We start from the raw sequence: 11,312 nt of genomic DNA, 5'->3' as shown, positions 1-11,312 counted from the left end.
TTATTAATTGTTGAGATGGCAGGAATTTTAGGTATCATATTTTCTTTTAATGATTTGAATACATGAGTTACGAGTATACATGAGTATATAGGGAAAATCGATAGGAATTGGATATATATAACATTGAATTTTTTACTTTTAGAATATTATAAGCAATTTAAAAGCCACAATTTTAAGGGGTGGATTTCAAGTTAGCAATGCATTTGTGAGCTTGTAATGTGATATCACTTGCAAATCATTGATGATACTTGAGTAAGATGGTTAGCATATTTTGTCTTTTTCATCAAATTACTAACGCCATAGTGTTTGCTTTCAATTGGCCCCTTTAGTATTGAAAAGAAAAAAGGACTTCTCCAAGAACTCTTGGACAAATACACAATTTAATTGAAGTTGTGAGAGTTAAAATGTTGAGATTCCCCCTTGATGTAAACGTGAGACAAAAAGAAGATGTTAAAATGTTGAGATTCCCCCTTGATGTAATCGTGAGACATTGATGGTAGATGCATAGGGCGATAAGAGATTGGGACTCCCCATCCCAGCAACCCTTATCGGAGGCAGCCTATCTTGTATAAAGTTCTAAGCTGCTCTTGAGTCTTAGGCCAACACGATCAGCTTGTGTAGAGTTGAATCACTTGATCATGTCGAGCAATAATATGGTGAGCATGCAGCAGCTAATGGCTCTCGCCTCTGCAGTACTACTGCCCCTGATCGTGGCGGTCGGGTTTCTGATATTCTTGAGAGAGAAGCGGTTAATGATGCGGATCTCGACTGCAACATGTGGGGGCGGGAAGCTCCCTCCAGGCGATGGCGGCCTGCCACTGGTGGGGGAGACACTGGCGTTCCTGCGGGCCTTAAGGGACAACAGGCTGTCGCGGTTCGTGGAGGATCGGGTGGCGAGGCACGGCTCGAAGGTGTTCCGGACGTCGCTGTTCGGGATGCCGACAGTGGTGATGTACGGGCCCGAGGCCAACCGCTTCCTGTTCTCGCAGGACGGCAGGCTGCTGCGGCCCTTCCTGCCCCGCTCCGCCACCAAGCTCCTCGGCAACAGCTTCGTCGCCACGGGGGACCCGCCCCAGCACCGCCGCATCCGCCGCCTCCTCATGGCCTGCCTCCTGCCCGACGTCCTCCGAAAGGTGACGGGGAAGGTCGACGCGCTCACACGGAGCCACGTGCGCGACCTCTGGCTCGGCCGCGCTCGCGTGGGCCTCCACCGCCTGGTGACGCAGCACACCCTGGAGGTGGCGTGCCGCCTGCTGGTGGGCGTGCAGGAGCCGGCACGTATCCGGGAGCTCGCGCGGCTCTTCGCGCGCGTGAACAAGGGCGTGGTAAGCCTCCCTGTCTATCTCCCCGGCACCCGCTACTTCGCCGCCCACAGGGCCCGCGCCCGTCTCGTGACGCTTCTCGGCGAGCTCGTCGCCGAGCGAAGGAACCAGCTGCTTGTCGGAAGCCGCCGCAGCGGCGCTGCTGCTGCTGCTGCTGCTGATGATGATGACAACGACGACGTCTACGACGATACGCGGAAAACTAGCGACTTCCTCTCCCTCGCTGTCGCCTTCACCGACGAGGACGGCAGGCCTTTCTCTGACCCGGAGATTATCGACATGCTCATCGCGCTTCTGTTCGCCGGGCATGAGACGGTGACCTCCGCCATCTGCATGGCATGCAAGTTCTTGTCTGAGAATCCCGCCTGCTGCGACGAGGTCAGGACAGGTGAGGCCTTTAACCATCTCCACAATGTCTCAAAACGCAGTGTAATGCATCGTTCTTGACTCGTTGTTAACCATCAAACTTGTAGACCAAATCATTAGTTTGTTTAAAACTTAGACACACCAAAAGTTGGTGGGAATGGCATCTATACACAAAAATATGATGGACGTAGGGATGCTAGCAGCAACAAGCACTAGATTGTAGGGGCTATCTTATCTGTCAATTCTATATGTAACACACCTGAGATATCCTTATATCAATACTAAGTTATGCCTAGATCTCAAAAAATCAACACTAAGGAGTCTAAGTCCTCCCACACAAACAAACCAGAGCTCGGATAATATAGCATTCAATATCTTATACACCAACACAACACATGTTCTCTCACTTCCAATTTCTAACTCTCACATTAAAGCTTTGTGGTTGCTTCAATCCACTCCTCACTCATGAGAGTTCACTATATCGAAATCCTTACTATCACATGCACCCAAGGCCCAATTTAAAAACCCCTTTTTTGCAAAATTACATGCCAATAAATCACACCTTTTTCCTATCCAGCCCATGAATATCCCCATGAAATTAGCATACCTTTCCATATGGAAAAAAGGTCTAAAAACAAGATTGTAATAATCCATTCTCTTGAATCCCTAAGATAGACCTTTGAGTCTTGTGGCTAATTATCATTCACTTGATTTATAAGTTAGATCATAGACCATGATAGCAAAAAGATTTAAATTCTCAATCATGATAGACTACAATACTACAACTCATTCATGAAACCACCACAAAAAAAAAAAAAATCTCTCGAATATGTAGAGCGAGTCTCTCAAAGTTCCCTCTCTGTAACTCTCATCATTGAGAATAAGAGCTTATAACTCTGATCATGAAGGCCTAGGATCAATAAGGAAAATTTGGAGATAGAATGAAGGTGATTACAATCTTGTTAATATTTTATGATATGTTGAGATCATGAGTTAATTCTCTTCTTCCATTGCATGCAAATATAGTGCAACCCTTAGAAGCCCTATAGAACCTTGAGTTTGTTAAAAAAGAAATTCAACTATCTTGCATGCTCTTTTATCCTTGATATCATCCCTACAACTACCTTTAATTTATCTTCTCTATCTGTAGCATGGTGAGTACTAGACCATGTTTGCATGGCCATGTTGCAGCCCTGGATTTTATTGTATACTCTAGCATTTTAGCTACACTAGAACTCTATGAGCCAAGGCGCACGTGGATTGAATAGAGGTCCATCCACAACTTTGGGGATTATAATCATATTATGGTGTTTGTATGAGAGATCTCACAATAATCAAAGGTATTTGACATAAGAATCGATAGATCTGCTTCTTGTAGAATAAATCTAGTTTTTGTAAATTCTCATTAAATCATTCCAAAGTTTTATTTTATAATTAAAAAAAACGATATTGTGGTTCATTAAAATTATCTAATTGACTCTACCTCTTAACAGAGCAAATGACTATAAAAACCAACAAGAAGGAAAATGACACATTGAATTGGGAAGACCTACAGAAAATGAGGTATACTTGGAATGTGATTCAGGAGTCTATGAGATTGCAACCTCCAATCTCTGGGTTGTATTATATTGTTGTCAATGATTTTCAATTTGATCAGTTCATCATTCCTCGAGAATGGCTGGTAAAAATACTTCCTCTATTTTCACTATGAAATATCCACCTTATATAGTTCAAATACAAGTTATGTTTCCATCCAAGGGGCACTAACTTATGAATAACAATTTGCAACACATTATATATCTCTTTGAAATTAAGAAATCTAGAAGTTTTGATTTTGTTGACTTACATAGCTTACCAAATTGTATATGAAGGGAATGATAGCTAGATTTGTTATGAATTTATAACATATGAATGTTAAGATTATTTTCATGAATATTTCTTAGAACCTCTCAAGGTATATCTATGTGTTGATGCTTGTCTCAATAGATTAATATAAGGTGATGAGGTACATAAACCCACATACACATAGATGCTCCATAAACATGCACAACCTATAGGATTCTCATATGCATATATATACAATTTGATAGACCTTGATAACATATTAGATCTATAGAAGAAGGTGTATACATGAAAATTTGAACCATAGATTGAAAACACACACACACACAGTGTACATATATGTGTATATAAATGTGAAAAGGAGAGAGAGTGTGTGCATATATAATGTGTGTATAAATGTGAAAAGGAGGGAGAGAGAGAGAGAGAGAGAGAGAGAGAGAGAGAGAGAGAGAGAGAGAGAGAGAGAGAGAGAGAGAGAGAGAGAGAGAGAGAGAGAGAGAGAGAGAGAGAGAGTTCATAATCATTATATCTATGGACAACAGATTTTCCATAGCGTAGCCCAATGCAATCTGGACGAGCACTACTTTCCAAACTCAATGATATTTGACCCTTCTCGTTTTGATGGAAAAGGTCCCAAAATGAATACTTTTTTCCCTTTTGGTGGAGGGGCCCACCTTTGTGCAGGGATGGATTTTGCAAAGATGGTATCATTGGTCTTTGTGCACAATCTTGTTACAAGTTTCAAATGGAAGCTAGTGGACCCATCAGAACAAGTTTCAGCAGCTCCTACTCCATTCCCTATTAATGGCTTCTCCACCATGATTGAAGAACTTAAAATATCTCAATAGACCAACTTTGTAAGTATTTGCAATCAACTCTAGAGCAATGCCAAAGGATAATGAATCTAATGCAAAAATGCATCAATGTTCATCTAATTGTTTCCATTATTTCCCAATTCGTTTTTTAATGGAATTTGGAAAGAAAATTATACATATCAAGCAACCCACATGCATATGATTATTTGGTTTAGAATATGATTGCAAAATTTTTGGGCAAGTTGCATGTTTTATTGCAAAGAAGATTCCCAAAAGACTATTTACCTCTTCTAAAAACTTATAGAATCTTGAAAAAAATATTTTAAATAAACACCTCTTTAACAATTTATTCAAATTTATGTCCTTCATGACTTATAGTGGTTGTTCAAGACCACTTTTAATTCAAAAAACTATTCTCAACTAGAACTTTCTATTTTTAAATATAAAATGATAAAACATTGAGTATACATATGCACAATGGTATTGCTCAAGTTTTGTCATCCTTCATCCTTACACCTCAATTTGAATTGTTGATAAATTTTGAGAACTCCATGTTAATGCACTATTTCTTTTATATTCGAATGACATCTTTAAAATCTTCTTAAAATTAAGTTAGGCTTTCAATTAGGTGATGGGTAATAAGCTTGGGAGGTAGGGAAGGGTTGAGACACACACACACACAGAGAGAGAGAGAGAGAGAGAGAGAGAGAGAGAGAGAGAGAGAGAGAGAGAGAGAGAGAGAGAGAGAGAGAGAGAGAGAGAGAGAGAGAGAGAGAGAGAGAGAGAGAGAGAGAGAGAGAGATGAATTATCTATCTAGAAAAGGTATGAATGAGTATATATCTATTACTATATTAGTCATCTACATGAAATTAATATGCTAATAAACAACTAATATGTAGGTACTATGGCCATATGATTAGCTAATGCATATGAGTACAATGATAGGTAACTTTTTAGCTTTATTCACTTTTCTATTTGCATGTTAATCACTAAAGTATACAAATATATAATCGTTGTAGTTTTGTATACATACTAAATTTATGTAAATCAAGCATAGGTGAAACAATTATTTCTTGGTGTATAGGTGATCATCAATATTACAATAACTATACACAAAATCTCACATGCAAAAAAAAGTAAGACATAAGTACATCATATAACAATAAAAATAGGATCATACTACTGTTATAAGTCATACATAGGGTGTCTTTTGAGACTCCTTGCCTATAGGTGACATGTCTTTTTTGTGAAGGTTGGATGCCTTATGCCATATATATGTATGGTACTACCATGAGTTCTAGTCCATCTTTTGTGTCAAGATAATGTGATCTGAGTAAAATGATCTCAAAAAATTCATAGCACAATTTTGCTTATCCAAGGGATTCATCATCCATTATGAGGCCAAAACATTTATAAAACACTATCTAACAAACATGAACTTGAAGTATGTTGTTTTGCATTTTGATTAAAAAGCAACAATACTATGAAAGCATTATTTGGAAGATGTGATTTGAGAAGGATACTTTTATTATATCATGTTCAAATTTGAGTTAATATAATACTAGGCAATTTTTTATTTTGTGAGTTGAGTATGCACAACTAGGTCTTGCAAATGCTATCATCAAGCCAAACCCTTAAGCCTTTGGTTCGTTACACTATGCTGCTTATTTCCACTCCCTTCATTTGATAGCTTTGGGGCTCCTCTAGGGATACTAACATCATGCCGATGAGGATAGGCCCCAAGCACCCTATTTAGGGGTCTAGCTAACCCGAGACTTGAGAAAGGATCGCCCTAATCCATAACACTAGGAAATGGTGAATTAGAATGCATGGTTAAGTTTTCAGCTTGAAAATGGAAACCAATTCATGAGAAGTATGGTCACAAAAATGTTCATAAACTTTGATAGCCATTCATGCTACAATTTGGAAGAATCTTCTCCACTCACTTCAATTGTAGATTTGTCTCAAAAATATCTCATTTTCATAATGAGTATTAATTTTTTTTAATGACATGAAAATATCATATGTGAAAGTATTTGCTATAGTCATGTGAAAGTACCCATAACATTGTATGCAATCATGTCTACCCATGTGGATGCCAACTAACATTTCATAAATGCCCCTTTATTAACCACTACACACCATTAAATCGTGCTTCTCATTTTTTAGCACATTCTTACAAAATAATGTTGTGATGAATCCAAAGGGAACCCTAGAGCATACTTCGATGAGCTATTATATAATAAAGCACTGTGTGTTAAATCATGGATTAGGGCAGGGTTAGCTATAAAATCTAGAGATATAAAAAATGACACATTATCTTTTGCCAATAAATCAAGCACACAAGAGGACTCCATCTTAGGCCTCCCACCATGGCAAACCCTTGCAAGAGGTGAGCAATTTCTATTGGTGTATATTTTTCTTCACAATCATATCACAGCAAGTCTTTGATCCATTTTGGCATATAGTATTGGTTACTTTGACTAGACTATGGCTGGGAACAGGGTTTTGCAGCAAATCGTGGTTAAGTTGGTTCCATTTTAAGCAAGTCTAGAGCAAAAAATGGTGGAGAATCTTCATTTAAATAGGTTGTGACCACTCTTGGGACCGAAATTTGTGGGCACTCTTAGGGCCTATAGTGACTTGAGGAAGAAAAAAGAAGGGTCTACATTTGGGAAACTGGATTTCTCCCTCCTCTCTAAAGCTTTTTGGCAAGCTTCTGTGGAAGATCTTGGTCTCTCTCTCTCTCTCTCTCTCTCTCTCTCTCTCTCTCTCTCTCTCTCTCTCTCTCTCTCTCTCTCTCTCTCTCTCTCTCTCTCTCTCTCTCTCTCTCTCTCTCTCTCTCTCTCTCTCTCTCTCTCTCTCCCTCCCTCCCTCCCATGGCTCCACACACCTCAAAGGGTTCTAGGAATTGATTCTAAGGATCATAAACATTCTATAGAGTAGCCTTAAGCCTTACATTGGCTTGTTTTTCATCACAAAGTATAAGGGTATATTGTTGTGCTATTTACACTAGCAATATAATCTTACCTCCCATGCAAAAGAATAGGCTATGGAAGCTCTATCATAGAGCTTACAAAAGCTCAACCATAAGCTATCTTGGTTATCTTCTAGCATGGTACAAGATTTCTACCTTTCGCATATGCTTCAAGGTTTCATCAGACCCTAGAGATAAGGAGTCTAAACAAAGCAACACAAGTTTTTCTTCAAGTCTTGGTTTAATCTTGACCATTTCAAGGGGCTTTTGGATCAAATCACTGTAGGGGATCATCATCTACTTCGAGCAGCCAAGATTTATCAAAGATTTGACCATGGGATCAAGCTTTGATTGATTTTCCTTCTCTTGGACCTCATGGAGGACAATCAAGTATCATGAATTTCTTTTAAAATATTGGTCTATAATGGTTCTATTCAAGGGGTTTATGGTCCATTCTACTCTTAGAGGTGAGGAGAAGCTCAAGCAATCGATTTTGGCTGACATTGAAGATTAATGCATGGATTTCTGGATCTTTCCCTTTCTGGAGTTCATGATAGCTAGTCAAGATTTGGATCAAATTCTTGATTATTATTCAACAATAAGGATTCTATCATCCATATGGATGCTACTTCAACCGATTGAAGACATTTAATCAAGGCTCAACCTTTCTATAGTACAATTGATCAATCTTGATTACCTATAGCAAGAGCATCTATGGGACATGCATTATGAGCATATGTTGCAATATGGATGAGTCTTTTCACAAAATTTGTAGCAAATTAGTGATGGATCAAGCAGAGGATTGATCAATTAGAGCTTCAACAAATCTTTTCAGCACTCATAAGATGTATCATTGAATCCCATGCTCTTAAATCTCTTTTTGTTTTTGTTTTTGTTTTTGAGCTAGCAAGGCTTAAAGTTAGAACCTTGTACTACTAGATTATACGTGATGTCCTCTTTAGTCATTCATCTCACTTTTACTACTTCCTTTAGAACTTCAAGATGGACATGCACAAATTTTTGGAAGTGAAATCAGGCACCGGACATGGAAGAAGCCAAAGGCCGGGTAAGAGGAGGACCAAATTCCATATGTGAAATGACTTTGGGGGGGTGGGGAGACATGAAAGGGTGTGATCCTTAGAGGACTCCCAACCGAGGTTTTGAAAAAAAAAGGGGGGGCTAGCCTATTGACAACAATGATGAATTGAGGGGCATGTTCCTTGGAAGAATCTTCTTACCACCCAAATGACAGAGCATGGGTAGGTCTATCCTATCTTTGAAAAGAAGGATTAAGAGAGGTCTATGTTTAAATTTCATCTTGGACAACATATAAAACCAATCTTAGAATTTGGCTATATTTTTAATTTCCCCTATCCTACCCATGAAATTCTAGTGCTCAATTGGTACTATCCATTGATTCATTGCTGCCATTATAAGCCTAATGTTGACCTTACTTGTTTGATTGATCATTGATGTGCCATAGGTGAAAAATAGACAAGATGGTAAGAGGGAAAAAATTATAAAGTATTGAGTCACAACTAGAGGGTAAATCCCTATCCTTTCTCATTCTATTTCAGCTCATTTTCATATTCCCACTTACATATCATTGAATGATATAAAGTCTCTTTTTCAACCTTGCATATCATACCTGCTTGCTTATATTAGAATTTACTTGCCATGTCATGATACTTGCCTGAGGAAAAGTGGATGCTATGTGAGATGTGAGGCAAAAGAGAGGTTACTGTCCCTCACATCAATGATTCTAAAGGGGTGCAAAATATTGTTTGGGGAGGAAATTTTCACGCCCCCCAAGTCTCGAAGCCTATGTAGTTGCTTGTCTTGCCATTTTATCCCTCACACAGGTACAAAATTTTGGAGAAGTGAAGAGGGTACCATTACAATTGATAGGGCCCTATTTTTTATGCCTACAATGGAAGCTCAATTTTCCCTTACTTTGCAATAGGTTTTACAAGTGAATTTCAGCATAACAGGATTAAACAAGGTCAAATGTGGCATTTTTAAATAGTTTACATGGCATTATAGATTAATAAAGGTACTTGTAGGCACTTTTATTTATTTTCATGACTTATTACTAATGATATAGGTTACCTAAAGGTGCTTTCTAGTGTTCCATAGGGTTTGGCAAGGAAAATAGCACTTACATGCTAATCTACAAGTGTAAACATGGTTATGAACACTTTAAGACATGTTACTAAAATCGGTTTCAGAATAGGCAAATATAATTCTAACAAAATAGTGACCATAGTTGGATAGAGGATATTGTTACCAAGGTTATAAGCCAAAAATCAACTAGCTTAGGTCTTGCAATCAAGATTTATTGCAAATTTTGTGACTGGTCACTATGGAAAGGACCAATTAAATATGGCCAAGAACAAGAGAAAGAACCTAATTCTAGAAACAATCAATGAGGATGTCAACCTATCAATCTAAACCTAATGAATCTAATATCGATCTTAGCCAACACCAAGATGAAGTGGGAGCTCACGCTCGACCACCAAGACCCAAAGATTGCGTATTGTTTCAAGCATTTCAAGAGAGCTCTAATGGCTATCTCTCACCTAGCCGACACGCTTCCAATCCTATGAGTGTAGTGATCTTACCTTGATGCTCGAATGAGTAGTCTCCTCCCTCAAGCACTCCAGTAGCTTCACGATCCATGATGCAAGCTCAACCCTCTACCTTCAAGCTCCACCCACCATAGCCATGAGCACGAGACAAGAAAAGAGAAGAGAAGAAGGGATGAGAAGATGGAGAACTTCTCCACCATACTCCCTCACCCTCACACACTCACTCCCTCACACTCTCACACTCCCTCTCTCAAGCACAAGCAAGAGGAAGAGAAGAAAAGAAAAAGAGAGCTTTTTTTTTCCACACACCAAGAATGAGCTTCTCATTCACTTTTTGAGTTCATATACAAGCCCTAAATCCTTTGGGCATCCATCCCCTTTTATACATGACCCGGCATCCTGCCAAGGTCCTCTTTTCCTATTCCCTTCTATTTACGTTATCCCTTCACCTATGCCTATCTAGATTTTACAATTTGCACATGAGGGAGCCTAGCACTCTTTTAAAAAATTTTAGCGGAGTCTTTCATTTAAAAATGCGCCTTTCATCTTTTGCATTTTTTTGAGGTTGCCTTTGCGCCTTTTGCCTTTTCTCCTTCTTGTTGACTTCATGGCATCCGCATTTCGGAATTTTCTTGGATTTATTTTTGCTTTTTCGTTTTTCCTACACTAGGATTAACATTACCCCCTTCCAGTCGAGTGCCAGCCCCATGGCACTTGCGGGTCTTTGTTGATGAGGGCTCGGTGAGTTGAAGGGTGGTCATGTGGATCAATGATGGGGCCTTGTGGGGGTTGGTCATGGAAGAGAAGCTTATTGAATGATTGAGGTGGTGGAGACTGAGGGTATATTGAGTGGATGGCGGAGCCTTTGAGGTCGATGGTTGGTCACATTCATCTTTACTTGAAAGAAAAAGAAAAGTGTATTGCCTAGGGGGTGCGTCTATCTTACCCTATGGTGTAATGTGCTCATGCTACTGGAACTGGGAGTTGGGTCGAACTTGCGTGTTGTCAAACACTTGAGGACCCATATCATGTATAAGGGAGGTGCGATGGGTGAAGCTTAGGGAGACAGGTCGGCAAGTGTGACCTCCCTAGGCATGTCCTACCCTTGATGTACCTTAAGTGTGAAGTGGGGAATCAAAAAGGGGCTAGGGGTTTAGGGACAGAGCTACGTGATCGAGGCAGCCAGACATACCTAGCTTGAGGACCCCTTAGGTGTAGTGACTGTGACACTCATGTAGTAAGTTTCTTGCTTTCTCTTGTGATTTTCTTCTCTGCTTTCTTACTCTTTTCTTTTCCTTTCTTTTTTGTTTTCTTTTCCCTTTTTCTTTTTTTTTGAAAGTAACAAAGAACTAATCTTTATCATCATGGTCATGAGAAGATGTTGGGGGCTTAAGGGACTTG

The 11,312-nt window shown here is 39.4% G+C and overlaps 1 pseudogene across 1 annotated transcript; it reads left to right on the top strand.

The window, feature by feature from the left end:
* The first annotated feature begins 525 nt into the window (after window positions 1–525).
* Window positions 526–4,378, top strand: LOC148026220 (cytochrome P450 716B1 pseudogene; annotated as a pseudogene). Its single transcript, XR_015693010.1, has 3 exons — window positions 526–1,710; window positions 3,182–3,369; window positions 4,073–4,378. The product of XR_015693010.1 is annotated as a cytochrome P450 716B1 pseudogene (transcript).
* Window positions 4,379–11,312: the final 6,934 nt, after the last annotated feature.

Source organism: Lygodium microphyllum, chromosome 14 (assembly GCF_053477565.2).
Source record: "Lygodium microphyllum isolate KBCC chromosome 14, Lygodium_microphyllum_v1.1.10, whole genome shotgun sequence".
In the NCBI taxonomy this organism is placed as follows: Eukaryota; Viridiplantae; Streptophyta; class Polypodiopsida; order Schizaeales; family Lygodiaceae; genus Lygodium; species Lygodium microphyllum.
Note: the sequence above shows the minus strand (reverse complement) of the source record. Positions and strands in the feature narration are given on the sequence as shown.